The sequence below is a fragment of the Amblyraja radiata genome, chromosome 10, assembly GCF_010909765.2.
Source record: "Amblyraja radiata isolate CabotCenter1 chromosome 10, sAmbRad1.1.pri, whole genome shotgun sequence".
In the NCBI taxonomy this organism is placed as follows: domain Eukaryota; kingdom Metazoa; phylum Chordata; class Chondrichthyes; order Rajiformes; family Rajidae; genus Amblyraja; species Amblyraja radiata.
Window position 1 is genome coordinate 649387 of NC_045965.1, and position 19848 is coordinate 669234.

At 44.4% G+C, this 19848-nt stretch overlaps 1 pseudogene; it reads right to left on the reverse strand.

Moving 5' to 3' along the window:
• Positions 1-3296: 3296 nt before the first annotated feature.
• LOC116978091 lies at positions 3297-11954 on the reverse strand (annotated as a pseudogene).
• Between the last annotated feature and the right edge of the window lie 7894 nt (positions 11955-19848).

The following is a 19848-nucleotide window of genomic DNA, read 5'->3' on the forward strand; positions in this document are numbered from 1 at the left end:
CCATAAATAGAGACTTTGACAGCCACTTCCACCACAGCAAATGACTCATCCCAGCGGTATGAACATTGACTTCTCTAATTCCAGGTAGTCCTTGCTTTCGCCCTCCTTCCCCTCCCCTTCCCAGCTCTCCCACAGCCCACTGTCTCCGCCTCTTCCTTTCTTTTTCCCGCCCCCACCCCCGACATCAGTCTGAAGAAGTGTTTCGACCCGAAACGTGCACTATTCCTTCGCTCCATAGATGCTGCCTCACCCGCTGAGTTTCTCCAGCATTTTTGTCTACCTTCGATTTTTCCAGCATCTGCAGTTCTTTCTTAAACATCTGGCAACTGAGAGTCCTTGAACCCAAAGATGATGTGGGCCCAACGTAAGGCAGGTGGCACGATGGTGCGGTTGCTGCCTTACAGCGCCAGAGACCGGGGTTCCATCCTGACTATGGGTGCTGTCTTTACAGAGTTTGCACATTCTCCCAGTGACCGCGTGCTCCAATTTCATTTAACATTCCATAGACGCACAGGTTTGTAGGTTAATTGGCTTCAGTAAAAGTTGTAGATTGCCCCTAGTATGTAGGATAGTGCTCGTGTAAGTGGTGAAGGCTGGTCGGAGCGGACTGGTGGACCGAAAGGCTTGTTTTCGCACTGTATCTCCACAGTCTAGTCAGTGCATAATGTCCATATATTGAGCAGTTGCCAGCTGCCTTGTTGAAGCAACGACAATAGACAATAGGCAATAGGTGCAGGAGCAGGCCATTTAGCCCTTCCAGCCAGCAACAACATTCACTGTGATCATGGCTGATCATCCCCAATCAGTTCCGGCCTTCTCCCCATATCCCCATGACTCCGCTATCTTTAAGAGCCCTATCTAGCTCTCTCTTGAAGGTATCCAGAGAACCTGCCTCCACCACCCTCTGAAGCAGAGAATTCCACAGACTCACATCTCTCTGTGTGAAAAAGTGTTTCCTCATCTCCGTTCTAAATGGCTTATCCCTTATTCTTAAATTGTGGCCCCTGGTTCTGGACTCCCCCAACATCGGGAACATGTTTCCTGCCTCTAGCGTGTCCAAACCCTTAATAATCTTATATGTTTCAATGAGATACCCTCTCATCCTTCTAAATTCCAGAGTATACAAGCCCAGCCTCTCCATTCTCTCAGCATATGACAGTCCTGCCATCCTGGGAATTCACCTTGTGAACCTACACTGCACTCCCTCAATAGCAAGAATGTCCTTCCTCAAATTAGAGGACCAAAACTGCACACAATACTCCAGGTGTGGTCTCACTAGGGCTCTGTATAACTGCAGAAGGACCTCTTTGCTCCTATACTCGACTCCTCGTGTTATGAAGTCCAACATGCCATTCGCTTTCTTCACTGCCTGCTGAACCTGCATGCTTACTTTCATAGACTGATGAACAAGAACCCCCAGATCCCGTTGTACTTCCCCTTTTCCCAACTTGACACCATTTAGACAATATTCTGCCTTCCTGTTTTTGCTACCAAAGTGGATAACCTCACATTTATCCACATTAAACTGCATCTGCCATGCATCTGCCCACTCACCCAACCTGTCCAAGTCACCCTGCATTCTCATAGCATCATCCTCACAGTTCACACTGCCACCCAGCTTTGTGTCATCTGCAAATTTGCTAATGTTACTTTGAATCCCTTCATCCAAATCATTGATGTATATTGTAAATAGCTGCGGTCCCAGCACCGAGCCTTGCGGTACCCCCCTAGTCACTGCCTGCCATTCTAATCCCTACTCTTTGTTTCCTATCAGCCAACTAATTTTCTATCCATGTCAGCACTCTACCCCCAATATCATGTGCCCTAATATTTCCCACTAATCTCCTATGTGGGACCTTATCAAAGGCTTTCTGAAAGTCCAGGTACACTACATTCACTGGCTCTCCCTTGTCCATTTTCCTAATTACATCCTAAAAAAATTCCAAAAGATTAGTCAAACATGATTTCCCTTTCGTGAATCCAAGCTGACTTGGACCAATCCTGTAACTGCTATCCAAATGTCCAAAAAATCATTAAAATGTTCATCTTTTATAATTGACTCCAGCACCTTCCCCACCACCGATGTCAGGCTAACTGGTCTATAATTCCGTGATTTCTCTCTCCCGCCTTTCATAAAAAGTGGGATAACATTAGCTACCCTCCAATCCACAGGAACTGATCCTGAATCTATAGAACATTGGAAAATGATCACCAATGCATCCACGATTTCTAGAGCCACTTCCTTAAGTACCCTGGGATGCAGACCATCAAGCCCTGTGGATTTATCAGGCTTCAGTCCCATCAGTCTACCCAACGCCATTTACTGCCTAATGTGGATTTCCTTCAGTTCCTCCGTCACCCCAGATCCTCTGGCCACTAGTACATCAGGAAGATTGTTTGTGTCCTCCTTAGTGAAGACGGATCCAAAGTACCTGTTCAACTCATCTGCCATTTCCTTGTTCCCCATAATAAATTCACCTTTTCCAGTCTTCGAGGGTCCAACTTTGGTCTTAACTAATTTTTCCTCTTCACTTATCTAATGAAGCTTTTACTATCTTTACTTCTTTATATTCTTGGCTAGCTTACCTGCATACTCATCTTTTCTCCCCATATTGCCTTTTTAGTTATCTTCTGTTGCTCTTTAAACATTACCCAATCCTCTTGCTTCCCGCTCATCTTTTCTATGTTATACTTCTTCTCATATATTTTTATACTGTCCCTGACTTCCCTTGTCAGCCACGGTCGCCCCTTACTCCCCTTGGAATCTTTCTTCCTCTTTGGAATGAACTGATCCTGCACCTTCTGTATTATTCCCAGAAATACCTGCCATTGTTGTTCCACTGTCATCCCTGCTAGTGTATCTTTCCAGTCAACTTTGGCCAGCTCCTCCCTCATGGCTCCATAGTCCCCTTTATTCAACTGTAACACTGACACCTCCGATCTACCCTTCTCCCTCTCCAATTGTAGATTAAACCTGACCATATTATGGTCACTACCTCCTAATGGCTCATTAACCTCAAGTTCCTTTATCAAATCCGGTTCATGACACAACATTAAATCCAGAATTGCCTTCCCCCGTGTAGGCTCCAGTACAAGCTGCTCTAAGAATCCATCAAGGAGGCACTCCACAATCTCCCTTTCTTGGGGTCCAGTACCAACCTGATTTTCCCAGTCTATCTGCATGTTGAAATCATCCATAACATAAGAGTATGTTGTGAGAAAGCATTCCAACCTCCTCTTTTGTGTTCACATTAGGTCAGTTTATCGTTTCAGACAAGTTGGTTAAAAACAGTGATTTAACGTTCTCTCTCAAAATATTTCCGTTTTCCTGCTGGATCTGGAATTAGTGTATCAATGCCAGGTTACCAACCCGCTGGGCAAACCTCACCATGCGTATCAGTATACTGGACCAATCGAAGTGTTTCATCTACTGACTAGCCCACCAAAGATCACTCATTGTTATTTGTCTCAGTACACCTTTTTCATCAATAACAAAAAGGCCTCCAAGTGTATGCCCTCAGTCACAGAGTCATAGAGTGATACAGTGTGGAAACAACTTGCCCACACCGGCCAACAACGTCCCAGTGACACTAGTCCCACCTGTCTGTTGTTTGGTCCATATTCCTCCAAACCTGTCCTATCCATGTACCTGTCCAACTGTTTCTTAAATGATTGGATAGTCCAGTCCATCATCCAGTCAACGACCTCCTCTGCCAGCTTGTTCCATACACCCACCATAGATGCTGCCTCACCCGCTGAGTTTCTCCAGCATAAAAAGTTACCCCTCGGATTCCTATTAAATCTTTCCCCCTTCACCTTGAACCGATATCCTGTGGTCCTCGATTCCCCTACTCTGGGCAAGAGACTCTGTGCATCTACCCGATCTATTCCTCTCATGATTTTGTACACCTCTATAAGATCTCCCCTCATCCTCCTGCAGTCCATGGAATAGAGACCCAGCCTACTCAACCTTTCCCTATAGCTCACACCCTCTAGTCCTGGCAACATCCTCGTAAATCTTTTCTGAACCCTTTCAAGCTTGACAATATCTTTCCTATAACATGGCGCCCAGAACTGAACACAATATTCTAAATGTGGTCTCACCAACGTCTTATACAACTGCAACATGACCTCCCAACTTCTATACTCAATACTCTGACTGATAAAGGCCAATGTGCCAAAAGCCTTTTTGACCACCTTATCTACCTGCGACTCGACCTTCAAGGAACCATGCATTTGTACTTCTTGATACTCCTGGTCCTCCAAATACACACCATAATTAGGTGTGAAAACCTTGTTTTCTTAGTGTATTTATCCATGCCAAATGCGTAAACTGGGCATCAACAGAGCAGGCCACGACCTCAGTATTAATCGATCTGAATCCATATATTTTGTTACTGTTGTGTAGGAAGGAACTGCAGATGCTGGTTTAAATCGAAGGAAGCCACAAAATGCTGGAGTAACTCAGCGGATCAGGCAGCATCTCTGGAGAGATTAATTGAGAGTTCATGACATGGGTTTAAGGTGAAGGGGGAAAGATTTACCAGGAACCTAAGGGGCAAAGAGCAGTGGGTATATGGAATGAGCTGCTGGAGGAGGTAGTTGAGGCTGGAACTATCGCAACGTTCAAGAAACATATGGACAGCATAGGATAGGAAAGGATTAGAAGGAAATGGGCCAAATGCAGGCAGGTGAGACTAGTGTAGATGGGAGAGAGACACAAAATGCTGGAGTAACTCAGCGGGACAGGCAGCATCTCTGGAGAGAAGGAATGGGTGGCGTATCGGGTCGAGACCCTTCTTCAGACTGGAAGCTATTATCTCAGTGGGACAAACAAATGTAAAATCAAATGGGTAGAAAAAAAAGACAAGGTATTTGCCTCGAAAATCTGCAAGTTTCAGCTCTTTGAGTTCTCCGTTGATTACCGCTGATCCAACCTCCTCATTGGGTGGGAGAGTGGTGGGGAATGGAGTCAGAGGGTGGTGGACACAGACCGATCCATCACGCAAACCAACATCCCTTCCATCTACTCCATCTGCACTTCACGCTGCCTCGGCAAGGCCAGCAACATAACCAAGGACCAGTCTCAGCCTGGTCACTCCCTCTTCTCCCCTCTCCCATAAGGTAAGAGGTACAGAAGTGTGAAAACGCACACCTCCAGATTCACGGACTGTTTCTTCCACAGCTGAACCATCCTATCACCAGCTAGAGAGCGGTCATGACCTCCTATCAACCTCATTGGAGACCTTCAAACTATATTTCATTGGACTTTACTGGACTATATCTTACACTAAACGTAATTCTCTTTATCCTGTACACTGTGGACGGCTCGATTGTAATCATGTAGTCTTTTCACTGACTGGATAGTACACAGCAATAAAACTTTTCACTGCACCATGACTTGTACACATGAATATAATAGATTAAACTAAACGAATGACAAAAATCTGAAACCCCATTAAGGGTGCTGTCTGTGTGGAGTTTGCATGTTCTCCGTGTGACTGCATGGGTTTCCTCCTGGTGCTCCGGTTTCATCCCACATCCCAAAGACATGCAGGTTTGTAGGTTAATTGTCCCTCTGTAAAAATTGGCCCCAGTGTGTAGGGAGTGGATGAGAAAGTGGGATAACATAGAACTAGTGTGAACAAATGATCGATGGGCCGAAGGGCCTGTTTCCATGCTGTATCTCTAAAACGAAAACAAACCACGAAATGGGAATTAAAGCTGGCAAAAAGATCGTATATCAGACAAAAAAAAAGAAAAGAGCACTCACTTGATTCTTAATTCACTCATTCTTGATTAGTGCAGGTGTCAGGGGTTATGGGGAGAAGGCAGGAGAATGAGGATAGGAGGGAGAAATAGATCAGCCATGATTGAATGGCGGAGTAGACTTGATGGGCCGAATGGCCTAATACTACTCCTATCACCTATGACCATATGACCTTATGTCTTCTAAAGCACGTTACAAAATCTAAGAGAATTCACCCAAAATAGTGAGGTATTAAATGCAGTAATTAAAACAGCACTGGCAGGAAGGTCAGTGTCTTGGAACATTGCTCCTGATCTATACTCATCTTCTCAAGTTGATGGGTGACCAATTATCGACAAAATTGTAACATTAACATTGTTTATCTTTCATGCAGGAAAACAAAACACTAGAAAACATGTGAGAGCGTTTTCAGTCTCTACATTCTTATGCCTGTATTGTTGAAATATTGGTTCCATAGTTCTGTACCAAGTTGCTTCATATGTTCATAAGCTCATAAGTTATAGGAGCATAATTAGGCCATTCAGCCCATCTCGTCTACTCCGCCGTTTTATCATGCCTGAATCATGGGTGGAAATCGCTTTCCAAACATGGGGGGAAGACACAATGAGGCCTAGCATCCAGGACAGAGGCCGGCAACCTACGGCCCAGGGGCCGGATGCGGCCCGTAGCGCAAAATCATCCGGCTCGCAGTCGTATATTTTTGTTCAATTAGTTTCCGCGACCTGGGAATTGTAGCCAGTCCCGGGGCACGCAGGCGACCTGGCCGCTACAGCCAGACCTGGGGCAGGCGAGCCGACCTGGGGCCTAGGTCACAAAACAGGGGGGGGGGGGGATTGTCCCCCACATCATAAAACATGGAGGGAACACCCCCCCTCCCCCAGGATTTTTGCCCATGTTTATCTCTCCCTCCCAAACCCATTCTCCTGCCTTCTCCCCATAACCCCTGACACTCGTACTAATGAAGAACCTATCAACTCTGCTTTAAAAATACCCAATGACTTTGCCGATATGATATCTTTTGTTTATGTGTAGTTTTCTTATTCATTTAATGTTACAATTTCTTAATACCACACAGGCCAATACAATCAAAAGAACAATTTTTTAAATTTATGAAGCATATTGAAAATTCTACAGATTATGTTGGGGAGTTAATTTACCATCAACAGTTCACAGGGTATTATTTTAATGCTGGAATTCCACTTCACAAGGGAATGACACAACATTCAGAAGACTTTATTAAGTCTAGGTTAGTTTTAGTTCAGAGATACAGCATGGAAACAGGCTCTTTGGCCCATCAAGTCCATACCGACCAGCGATCACCCATTCACACTAGTTCTATGTTATCCCACTTTTGTGTCCATTCCCTACACACCAGGTGCAGTATACAGAAGACCAATTAACCTACTAACCCGCACGTCTTTATGATGTGGGAGGAAACCGGGGCACCCGGAGGAAATCCACGCAGCCACAGGGAGCACGAGCAGACTCCACACAGACAGCACCCAAGGTCTGGATCAAACATGTTTACAGATTAACAATGACTTGACTGGAAAGGTTACAAGAGTTTCAATGACGCACACCATTCTTGTTAAGCAAGTTGTTCTTTTTCGATGAGATTTCGCGAATTATGGCTTTTTTTTGCAGTATTATGAATGAAATGTTATTTAAGTTCACAGAGCAGTACAGCACAGGAACAGGCCCTTCAGCCCGCAATGTCCATGCTGAACATGATGCCAAGCTAAACTAATCTCCACTGCCGGCACGTGATCCATATCCCTCCATTCGCAGCATGATGAGATGTATCACTGTTTGGTTTGGGAACTACTCCATCCAAGACCACAAGAAATTGCAGAGAATTGCCGCAGAGTGTTCCGATCCGCTCCGACGCTGGAGTTCTCATCAACCCGACGAGAGGGCTTGAACAGCGGACCGTCGGCAGAGGCATTGATGAGGGTTTAAAACCCCGAACATCGCGGGTGAACAAAGGAGGAAGATGACTGAACTTTATTGCCTTCCATCACAGTGAGGAATGGGGATTCCACTGTGGTGGATGTTTATGTGAAACTTTATTGTGTATTGTGTTCTTTTTTACTTGTATGGCTGTATGATAACTCAAATATCACTAGACCTTAATGGGTGCATGTGACAATACATTTGAACTTGAACTTCAACCATCACACAAACCAACCTCCCTTCCATTGACTCCATATACACCTCATACTACCTTGGCAAGGCCTCCAGCATAGCCAAGGACCAGTCTGCATATCCATGAACACATCTAAAAGCCTCTTAACCTCCACAATCATATTTGCTACCACCAATAACCCTGGCAGTTTGTTCCAGGTGCCACCGCCCTATTCTTAAAAGCACTGACAAGCCAAAGCCATTTGTTACTCTTTGTTAAATTATCTAAATAGGGTCTAAGATTATTAGATTGAATATCAAAGGCACTCAAATATTGAAATGTGAAATATTTGCAATAACCATCTTGATCAGACTTTGCTGTCTTCACCTTGCACTAAACATTACCCTCTTATCATGTATACATACACTGTAAATGGCTTGATTGTAATCATGTATTATCTTTCTGCGGACTAGTTAGCACACAACAAAAGCTCGGTACACTTGACAATAAACTAAACTGTAAACATCTGCATCAATACAAATATACTATCTCTATGGGCAGCACGGTGGCTCAATGGTAGAGCTGCTGCCTCACAGCGCCAGAGACCCGGGTTTGACCCCGACTACGGGTGCTGTCCGTAGGAGTTTGTATGTTCTCCCTGTGACCGCGTGGGTTTTCTCCGGGATCTCCGGTTTCCTCCAACACTACAATGGCGTGTGGGTTTGGAGGCGAATGGGCTTCTGTAAATTGTAACTTGTCCCTAGTGTGTGAAGGATAGTGTTAGTGTGCAGGGATCGCTGGTCGGTGTGGACGTGGTGGGCCAAAGGGCCTTTTTCTGCGCTGTATCTTTAAACTAAACTAAACAAATATTGTTTTTGTCTTGTGTAGGAAGGAACTGCAGATGCTGGTTTTAATCCGAAAATAGACACAAAATGCTGGAGTAACACAGCGGGACAGGCAGCATCTCTAGAGAGAAGGAATGGGCGACCTTTCGGGTCAAGTCTACCTTTGGTTTTAACCGGCATCTGCAGTTCCTTCCTACAATGAATCCTCTGTTGGATTCTACTAACATGCACATCATTCTATATTAATAGAACTGTTTAGATTCATTGTTGATATCAATGATAAAATATACCTCCTCAGATTGATTATGATATCGCTACCACACCTGGGGAACAAAACAAGCACAAAAGAATCGTATTGAGCATAATCACACCACAAAGATTTGTAATTTGATTAACTGTTCCAGTCAGTTTTCTGATTATTCTAAATAGCAACCCACACCATAATTACCGTAGTCCAATTTTACATCGGAGTCACGTGAGTGACTACGTGAAGAAACCTGTACAGCCGCACGTGCGTTATTACATCAGACGCATTGGTGCAGGCGACCGTTTGGATCAGCAGAGCTCCTCCTGCGGGTAAGTTTAAACTTCAGGTAAGTTTGTCTTTCTTACCTGTTTGTGTCTCTTGTTCCAGAGGCTTCCTGCCGGATGATTCGCGAGGACTGACGAGGGAACCAGCTATGGGCTGAAACATAGAAACATAGAAACATAGAAAGTAGGTGCGAGAGTAGACCACCAGGTCCGTCGAGCCCGCACCGCCATTCGCTCATGGCTGAACACTAAACAGACACACTTACCCACAAACAGTAGACACAAGACACAGAACACAAGACACTACCCTCCCCTTTATACCGCTATCACCCCTCTCCACCCCAAGAACCGCGTGATCTCCTGCGTGAGACAAAAAACCGGATAAAAACCCAGGTCCAATTCGGGAAAAAAATCCGGGAAATTCCTCTCCGACCCCAATCCAGGCGATCGACACTTGTCCAGGAGATCACTCAGGTCTTACTATACTAACCATACCTAGGTCCATATCCCTGCCCTCTCCCCGTAGCCCCTTATCCCCTCGGCAGCTAAAAAACCATCTATTTTAGACTTAAATATATTTAACGTTTCTGCTTCCACTGCTCCCTGGGGCAGTGAATTCCATAAATTAACCACCCTCTGGGTGAAGAAGTTCTTCCTCATCTCAGTTTTAAATGAGCCCCCCCTTATTCTGCAACTATGTCCCCTAGTTCTAGTTTCCCCGATCATTGGGAACATCCTCGGTGCATCCACCCGATCAAGGCCCCTCACGATCTTATATGTTTCAATGAGATCGCCTCTCATTCTTCTAAACTCCAAAGAGTAGAGTTCCAGCTTACTTAACCTTTCCTCATATGTCAATCCCCTCATTGCAGGAATTAATCTTGTAAACCTTCGCTGCACTGCCTCCAGGGCTAGTACATCCTTCCTTAAGTATGGACCCCAGAACTGTACACAGTATTCCAAATGTGGTCTCACTAATACTGTGTACAGCTGCAGCAAGACCTCCGTGTTTTTATACTCAATCCCCTTAGCAATAAAGGCCAAAACTCCATTGGCCTTCCTGATTGCTTGCTGCACCTGCATACTGACTTTTAGTGATTCATGTACTAATACCCCTAGATCCCTTTGCGTTGCATTACAACGCAGCTCCTCCTCATTTAGAAAATAACTTGCCCTATCATTTTTTTCCCCAAAGTGAATGACTTCACATTTATCAGTATTAAATTTCATCTGCCAAGTTGTTGCCCACTCACCTAGCTTATCTATATCCTTTTGCAGACTCTTCCTATCCTCCTCATCCCCTACTTTTCCTCCCATTTTTGTATCGTCCGCAAATTTTGATATATTACACTTGGTTCCCTCCTCCAAATCATTTATATAAATTGTGAACAACTGGGGTCCCAGCACCGACCCTTGCGGAACCCCGCTAGTTACCGGTTGCCATCCCGAGTAAGAACCATTTATCCCCACTCTCTGCTTCCTATTTGTTAGCCAATCCTCCACCCATGCTAATATATTACCCCCAATCCCATAACTCTTTATTTTTAGCAATAGTCTCTTATGTGGCACCTTGTCAAAAGCCTTTTGGAAGTCCAAGTATACCACATCCACCGGTTCCCCTTTATCCACCCGGGTTGTTACTTCCTCAAAGAATTCGAGCAGATTCGTTAAACAGGATTTCCCCTTCACAAAACCATGCTGGTTCTGTCCGATGAAGTCATGTTTATCCAAGTGCCCCGCTAGTGTTTCTTTAATAATTGTCTCTAACATTTTACCCACCACCGATGTTAGACTAACCGGTCTATAGTTACCCGCCTTCTGTTTACTTCCTTTTTTAAATATAGGTGTTACATTGGCCATTTTCCAATCCACTGGGACCGTTCCTGCCTCCAGGGAGTTTTGGAAAATTATCACCAATGCATCCACAATCCCCACCGCTATCTCCCTCAAGACCCTTGGATGTAATCCATCAGGCCCAGGGGATTTATCCTCCTTCAGTCTCATTAATTTCCCTAATACCACCTCCTTGGTGATCTTAATAGTATTTAGCTCCTCCATTCCTACCGCCCCCTGTTTATCCAGCGTTGGAATATTTTTTGTGTCTTCTATGGTGAAGACTGATACAAAATACTCGTTTAATGCCTTTGCCATTTCCATGTTCCCCACCAACAACTCTCCAGTCTCACCCTCCAATGGACCAACGTTCACCTTAGCCACCCTTTTTCTTTTTATATAGCTATAAAAACTCTTACTATTAGCTTTTATGTTGTTCGCTAAATTCCTTTCATAGTCTATTTTCCCCGTCTTAATTAATCTCTTAGTTATTTTTTGCTGACCTTTAAATGCTTCCCAATCCTCTACCCTCCCACTATCTCTGGCTACCTTATATGCCCTTGCCTTCAGCCGAATACTATCCTTTATAGTTTTACTGAGCCATGGCTGACTGTTCTTACCCTTACCCCTTTTTTTCTTCATAGGAATAAATTTTTCTTGAAGGCTATACAGTAGATCCTTAAACGTACACCACTGCTCATGTACCGTCTTATTCTGAGGGGTAACCCCGGTTCTCGCCGCGGAAGCGGATAGCTGGGGAATGTCGGGTTTCGCGAAGTCGGTCGCTGACGGGGTGGTCAGTGATTTTCAGGCCGTCCGGGTGTCGGGAGGGTTTCCCTCCGATAGGCATAAAGAAGCTGGGGTTCCCGGGGAGGGGACCTCCAGTAGACCGGGTGCTGGGAGGGTTTCCCTCCGATAGGCATAAAGAAGCTGGGGTTCCCGGGGAGGGGAAATCCAGTAGTAATGCGGCTCTCAGACCGCAGGGGTCCCCAGGATAGGGGTTAAACGGACCGGAACAGTCAGCCCTGGTGCCAATAGGGTTTTCCCTCCGGTAATACATATGGGTGGTGGGATTCCCGAGGAGGGGAAATCCAGCAGCAATGCGGTGCGCAGACTGCAGAGGTCCCCAAGATATCGGGTAAACTGACCAAAGTGGTCAGCCCTGGTGCCGGGAGGGTTCCCTTCTGGTAAGGAGAAAAAATTTGGAGCTTGGCCAGGATGGAGCCCTAATGGAGAGGAGGCTCAATCTAGATACACTCTAACAGCAGGAGTTGTGTCAGTGCGGGACTATGGGAGAGTCCGTGCGGGACTATGGGAGAGTCCGCGCCAGCAGCAGGGCTGCTTAAAGGGGATGCTGAGTCTATGGCAGTGGGAGAGCCCACACTAGCAGCGCCTTGTAACAGGGCTGCTTAATGGGGATGCTGAGTCTATGGCAGTGGGAGAGCCCACACTAGCAGCGCCTTGTAACAGGGCTGCTTAATGGGGATGCTGAGTCTATGGCAGTGGGAGAGCCCACACTAGCAGCGCCTTGTAACAGGGCTGCTTAATGGGGATGCTGAGTCTATGGCAGTGGGAGAGCCCACACTAGCAGCGCCTTGTAACAGGGCTGCTTAATGGGGATGCCGAGTCTATGGCAGTGGGAGAGCCCACACTAGCAGCGCCTTGTAACAGGGCTGCTTAATGGGGATGCCGAGTCTATGGCAGTGGGAGAGCCCACACTAGCAGCGCCTTGTAACAGGGCTGCTTAATGGGGATGCTGAGTCTATGGCAGTGGGAGAGCCCACACTAGCAGCGCCTTGTAACAGGGCTGCTTAATGGGGATGCTGAGTCTATGGCAGTGGGAGAGCCCACACTAGCAGCGCCTTGTAACAGGGCTGCTTAATGGGGATGCTGAGTCTATGGCAGTGGGAGAGCCCACACTAGCAGCGCCTTGTAACAGGGCTGCTTAATGGGGATGCCGAGTCTGTGGCAGTGGGAGAGCCCACACTAGCAGCGCCTTGTAACAGGGCTGCTTAATGGGGATGCCGAGTCTATGGCAGTGCCGGCCTATTGCTCAAGGCCGCGCCAGCAGTGCCTTGTAATAGGTCTGCTTAATGTATGGCAGCAGCACCTGTAGAAGGGCTGCATAATGTCTCTCTCATGGAGGAGGTGAGCTTACCGGGGCAGTTTTGTTCTGACCCTGAAGTTGGAGGTATTGCAGAACAGCATACCTCAAGGCATGGAAGCCGCCGGGTCAGTATTAGGCTGATGCCGAGCCCATGCCGGCGTTGGCCTGTTGGAGGGGCCGCGCCAGCAGCACCTTGTAGCAGGGCTGCTTAATGTCTCCTTCATGGAGGAGGAGAGCATGCCGGGTCAGTATAAATTGAAGCTTGAAGCATACCCCAAGGGATGAAGGGCACGTATCAGAGGTACCATTCCTGGCAGCAAGGTTGCCATCCCAACACAATGGAGTGAACATCGCTATCAGGGGACGTTAGAGCCACTCGTAGATTCTTCTATTCAGGTAAGACCTATTCCACAGGCAAAACCTGGAGGACGAAGCATAAGCTGTTGGACCAATTAGGCCAACGACGAGGAAGGCTTCATGGTTTTGGTGACAATGCACCCCACGGCTTCATCGGCAGTAAGCGGTTCACTGAAGCTGGTAGCAGCATGAAAGCTGACCAGAGTTACTCTACAACTAAGTGACCACAAACAAGTTGGTAAGATTTACAATTGGTTGTACAATACACAAATGATTAAGACATTGTCATCTACTCAGAGGCATTTAACCAGGTAAAACTGGACATTGCTAGTATTCCAAGCAGGTTGGAATTGGGCCAGAATTGTTTTGAGCCAGGTTCAATATCTTAGCCAGGCTTGCCTTCGAGACAGGCTCGGAGATATGGGCAGAATTGTCTTTCAAGGCAAGGTCAGAATTATGGCAAGAGTTGTCTTGGGACATGTGAGAATTATCAGTAACCGGGCCAGAGTTGCCGTTAAGGGCAGACACAAAATGATGGCAGGCGTGGCCTGTTCATTATGAAAGAAGGGTGCTTAAACTGATTTCATAGTGGTTTTCCATGTACAGTGATCATCAGAGATACTTGGAGGCATTGCTATGATGAGGCAATTTAACAGTATGATGACAATAAATCATTCAAAGGACTACTCAGAGTTCAAAAACACTTGTTATGTATTGTCTGGATTATATTTTGACGCTGTATTTGGCTAAAATCCACTGTTTCAGTCACAAGCTACTTGAGAAATTGTTCTCCTCTATCCAGTTAAATTAAGTTGTTATCAAATGGATAGTTGGCCTGTGACTCCGCCCTGGGCAACAGATTGGAAGCAATAGAAACCTTCTACTTCTTCTTCTTGTAGGATTCCGGCAGTGTAGACGCTGCTAAGCGTATTACTGCCCTCCACAGGTCAAAGTTTGAACTAAATTCTTACATACAGTCCTGTAACTTGCAGGAATTGAAGAACAGCCCTGGATATCAGTTGATGTTTCTCACTGTGTCCAAACAAAGATGAAATAGAAAAAGCCTCAACTCCAAGTCCTGTCAGTCTAACAAACAATACTTTTCTTTCTACCCTATACTTTTTACATTCTAGGAAAACATGCTTAACTGTCTCATTACTCCCACATTCACACAAGCCAGAAACATGTTTCCCTACAATGCACAAATAGTAATTTAACCCACAGTGTCCCAACCTCAATCTACACAGTTTAACTGAGTCCCTACGGGACAGAGATGTACAGAAACATATTTTCCTAACTTCAGATTGTATAGAAAAGTAGTGTCTACCCCTGACTTCCATTTACCATCCTCTCTGCCATTCTTTTGTTAAGCCCTCTTTAATTATTTCTCTCAGTTCCACTCTCCCCAATAATACATGGATATCTAGTTCTCTTCTTAAACTCTCCTTTGCTATGAGGTCCACCTGCTCATTCCCCCTCACCCCAGCATGCCCGGGAACCCAGCAAAAAGTGATGTTACACGCAAACCCAATTCTAGAAAACACACTCAAGATTTCATTTAGAATGTCAGGACGAGCTTTAGATTTCCCTACTCTTAAAGTTTCAAGAGCAGCTGCAGAATCAGAACAGATAATGACTTCTCTAAAACTGGCTTCCTCAATCCACCATAGAGCCCATTGAATTGCCATTAATTCAGTCGTGAGAACAGAGCTTCCATCAGAAATGCGCCGGCCAATCTTCAACCCAAGCTGCTCCATATACACTCCAAACCCAGCTCTCCCACTAACTGGATCTTTAGATCCATCTGTAAAAACAATCAAAGTGCTCTCACTGATTGAATTAAGATATTCCACTATTCTTGGAGTCACCTCGCGCTTATCTTTTTCCTGAAGAAAAGCAAGCTCAATAAACAGTTCAGGAAGAACCCAATAGGGCACAGGTAGCCTTATTGTATGCTCTATAATACCCCCTTGTTCCAAACCCAGCTTCTTAGCCCACTGATTTATAATGACAAAAAATGTGTTATATTTGTTACCATCATCAACCTCTTGCAACAAACACCTTGCTGGGAAGGTATCATTACCACAAAGTTTAGCCCAGTAATGTAACCCTAGCTTAATGCGCCTTAACCATAAGGGCATTTCTCCCATTTCAACAATCAGGGCAGGGACTGGGGAAGTCCTGAAGGCTCCACAGCAAAGCCTCAAAGCCTTTGCCTGCAACACATCTAGCCTAGCCAGAACAGTTTTAGACGCAGACCCATACACAAAACACCCATAGTCAAGAGAAGATCTGATCATGGCCTGATAAATTAGCAGCATTGTCTCCCTGTTGGACCCCCACTCACACCCAACCAGACTTCTCATAACATTCAGAACTTTTTCACACTTCAACACAATTTTACCTACATGCACAGCCCAAGTCATACGCTCTTCAAACCAAACACCCAAAAACTTAAAAACCTTTACCTTCTCCAATAGAAACCCATACATATACAGCCCTAACTTAGGTAACTTTCTTTTAAAACCAAATACCATATATTTAGTCTTAGAGGCAGAGATTTTAAAGCCCCATGTTCCTCCATTCCTCTACAGACACTAACACTCTTTGAATCTGTTTTAAAACAAACTCTACATTACGACCTCTTTTCCAGATGGCTCCGTCATCTGCAAACAAAGACAGACCACATCCTCTCTCTAATTTACAAAATATGTCGTTTATCATGATATTAAATAAAACTGGACTGATAACACTTCCCTGCGGGGTTCCATTCTCTATTTCTACAGTCTCTGAGCTGACACTACCAACCATTACTTGTATTGTTCTATTCAATAAAAAATCCTTAATCCAGTTGAACATTCGTCCCCTGACTCCCAAGTCAAAAATTTTATTCATTAATCCCTCCTTCCACAAAGAATCATATGCCTTCTCAATATCACTACTGTTTCCTTGCTTCTAAATGCCCTTTTAATATCCTGATCCAAAACTGATACAGACTCCATTGTAGACCTTCCATTCCTAAAGCCATTCTGTACATCAACAAATAGTCCTCTGGTTTCTAAAAAATAAACTAGTCTGTTGGTTACCATCCTCTCCATAATTTTACAGAGCACTGCTGTGAGCGCTATAGGGCGATAGGAACTAGGGTCAGATGCCTCTTTGCCTGGTTTTAAAATAGGGACCACGACTGCATGTTTCCATTCCTTTGGTAAATAACCCTCTGCCCACACAGTATTAAACAAAGCTAAGATTTCATCAAGTACAATATCATCCAGATGTTTAAATAACTCATACGACAACCTATCTCTCCCCGGGGTGGTATTTGCCCCAGACATAATTGCATCCTTCAACTCTTTTATGGTAAAAAACAGATTAAAGGTATTATCATTTACTAAACTCCTCTCCAGCTTCCACTGATTAACTGCCATCAGCTCGGTTCTCTTTCTACACTTCTCCACTCCCATGCTCTCTGATCTATGCACTGCTTGAAAACTGTCAACACACATGTCTGCTTTTTCCTTATTGGAGACTGCTACCACCTCACCCTTCTGCAACACTGGTAACAAACTTCTTTTGTATACTCCTGACATTCTACGCACAGCTGACCACAAATGCCTTACTGGAGTTTCTGGGCCTAGCGTGCCACAAAACTTCCTCCAACTATTCCTCTTTGCATCCTTTACAACTCGTCTTGCTACTGCCCTTAGCCGCTTGTACTCCATTGCATTGACCAAAATTGGATACTTTCTTAATTTTCGATAGGCTATATTCCTATTCCTTACAGCTTCATCACATTCTTTATTCCACCAAGGAACAGACATACGGGACCTAGGTTCCTGCTTCACAGGAATAGTACAACAAGCTGCCTCATGAATCATGAGACTAATGGAAGTATTCCAACTATCTATAAGAACCCTCACTATTAACCTCTCCAACTAAACTTTGAGCCTTCTCTTGGAATTTATCCCATCTGGCCTGAGAAAAGTTATATCTAGGGACTTTCTTTGCCACTTCTCTCCTCAAATCCCTACCAAACCTACATAAAATTGGATAATGATCACTACCCAGTGTATATCTATCCATTACATCCCATTCACCAATTCTTGCTAAATTTGATGAAGCAATTGATAAATCTATGTGGCTGCAGGTATTTCTCACAATATTATACCTAGACGGCCTTCCATCATTTAACAATACCAACTCATACTTGTCTAGAAATTCTTCAACAATAACACCATTTTTATCCCTGTGATCACTACCCCATAAAGGATTATGCGCATTAAAATCTCCAATCCATATAACAATCCATATTACCTTCTCCATTATCTCATCAAAATCTGACAATATCAATAGAAACCTGGAACAGCCTTGTTGTTATAAAACAGTTTTCTATTCATTAGACTAATTGGCAATGTAATAGATGTGATGCAGCTGTGCAACTGACAGCATGCTTAATGGCAAACTATAAAGGGCCAGGAAGGTCATTGATAACACACCTTTGCTATTACCAGCTGAAGCTACTAAAGTCACTATGATGGACAAACAGTATTCAGCATTGCTCCAGTAGTTGATCAATAAATATGTCATTATATTGCAAAATGATGCTAATGGCCTAAGGTGGGAAAATGCGAATGTCATCTCTAGTTGGAGGTGGAGGAGATTTGCATGAGTTATTAACTCTTCAGTTATTGGTATCAACTATCTATAGACTATACGTGCATTTATGGGTTAAAGAGTGATTGTGCGAATATGCATAGCTGCATGCTCAGCTTCATGTTGATACACTATGATGGTGGCATATGATAGTCACGGGGGTGCAATCAAGTAAAAGAATCCTGTAATAGGTACATAATCTAATTTGCCACTGGAGTATCATCAAGTACAGATCAATGACAACACAGAATTGGTGTGGACCACACCGTATTTATGAAATTCTGATTCAATGCAGATATGTTGTTTTCATGCTAATTCACAGGTAGTAAATATGTGTGGCATAACAGTGGCAAAAGATACATTCTCGCTACAAGCAGGAGGAATGGTCTTTTATGTCTTCCTCCATTTTGCTTTATGAGTCGGGTCTTGAAATAAAGTCATCAAGAGCCCGCTTTAGGTTCCAGCTGTGGGATTGGCCTAGGCAGTTTGATTCCCAATTTGTCGGGAATAATAATAATGCCACCTTATATGGTTATTTTAAACGTAACTTGCTGGTTCAGCCTGTGGCTCGGGAAACCAGCCGTTGCATGATAAAATCAATTTATGTTCTACAGATTCTCAATAGACTGCCTACGGCTTGGGTTGTCACACCTATTCTTGTATGTATTCACAGTGCTGGAATAGTACCAAAAAGCAGTACTTTGCTTCTTCAGGAGATGGGAAGCGTTTGTTTAATGCTCATGTTACATTTAAAATGGTACAGATTCTGAGCTATTGGAGTTCATTTTAAATGGTCTTTGACAATATTGAGTTATAGGGTCATTAACTGTGCCCAGGTGCTTTCCATCAGATTTACTGCAGCAAACGAGATCCACTTTGTTGGGTTCACCCCGGATATCGAGTTAGTAAAGGATATCTTCAACACAAGTTTTCCCAGGACAAGTGCAATGCAGTATGGGAGGGTGACATTGTGTTAACACTATTTCACCAGGGGGTTCCAGCTACATTCTTAGCTTTGGCCGGATCTTATTAGGTAGTTATCCTGCTGGCGCTGGTTTAGCGCAACAGGTCACTCGCTACATAATTGTGACAGGAGAGGATGATTACATCTGCAAATATATGTATAGTATTTTATGTTATAATTAATTTCAGCAGAGCAGTAGGGGTGTCAGGTCTCAAAATAGGTCAAGGCATACCCAGTGACCTTTCGTTATGTGAGGGCACACATATAGAACAATACATCAAGGTCACCAAGAGCCTTCGAGACTCTGAGCTAGCTATGATTGTTAGTTACAAAAAACGTTATAAGAACGTATATGTTCAGATCTTGCCAGGTGTTAAAACGGAGTTGAGTTATGCAGGAGTAGATACTGATCCGGATCTCACTCCACCAGGGCTGCTATAACAGCAGCAGCAAGGGTTAATTACATTCCGCTGGACCACATCCTAATGCCTGTAGCGTGGTGAAACGAACAAATTTTCAAACATTTTATAATAACCCGTTGCCAGACCAGGGGTATTTATCAACTTTATTTTACGTTCTGTTATAGGTTCCATGCGGATGAGAGATGTGACTATTGTTATTGCTAATTTAATGGCATCAGCATGTTTAAATCTATGTCATGAC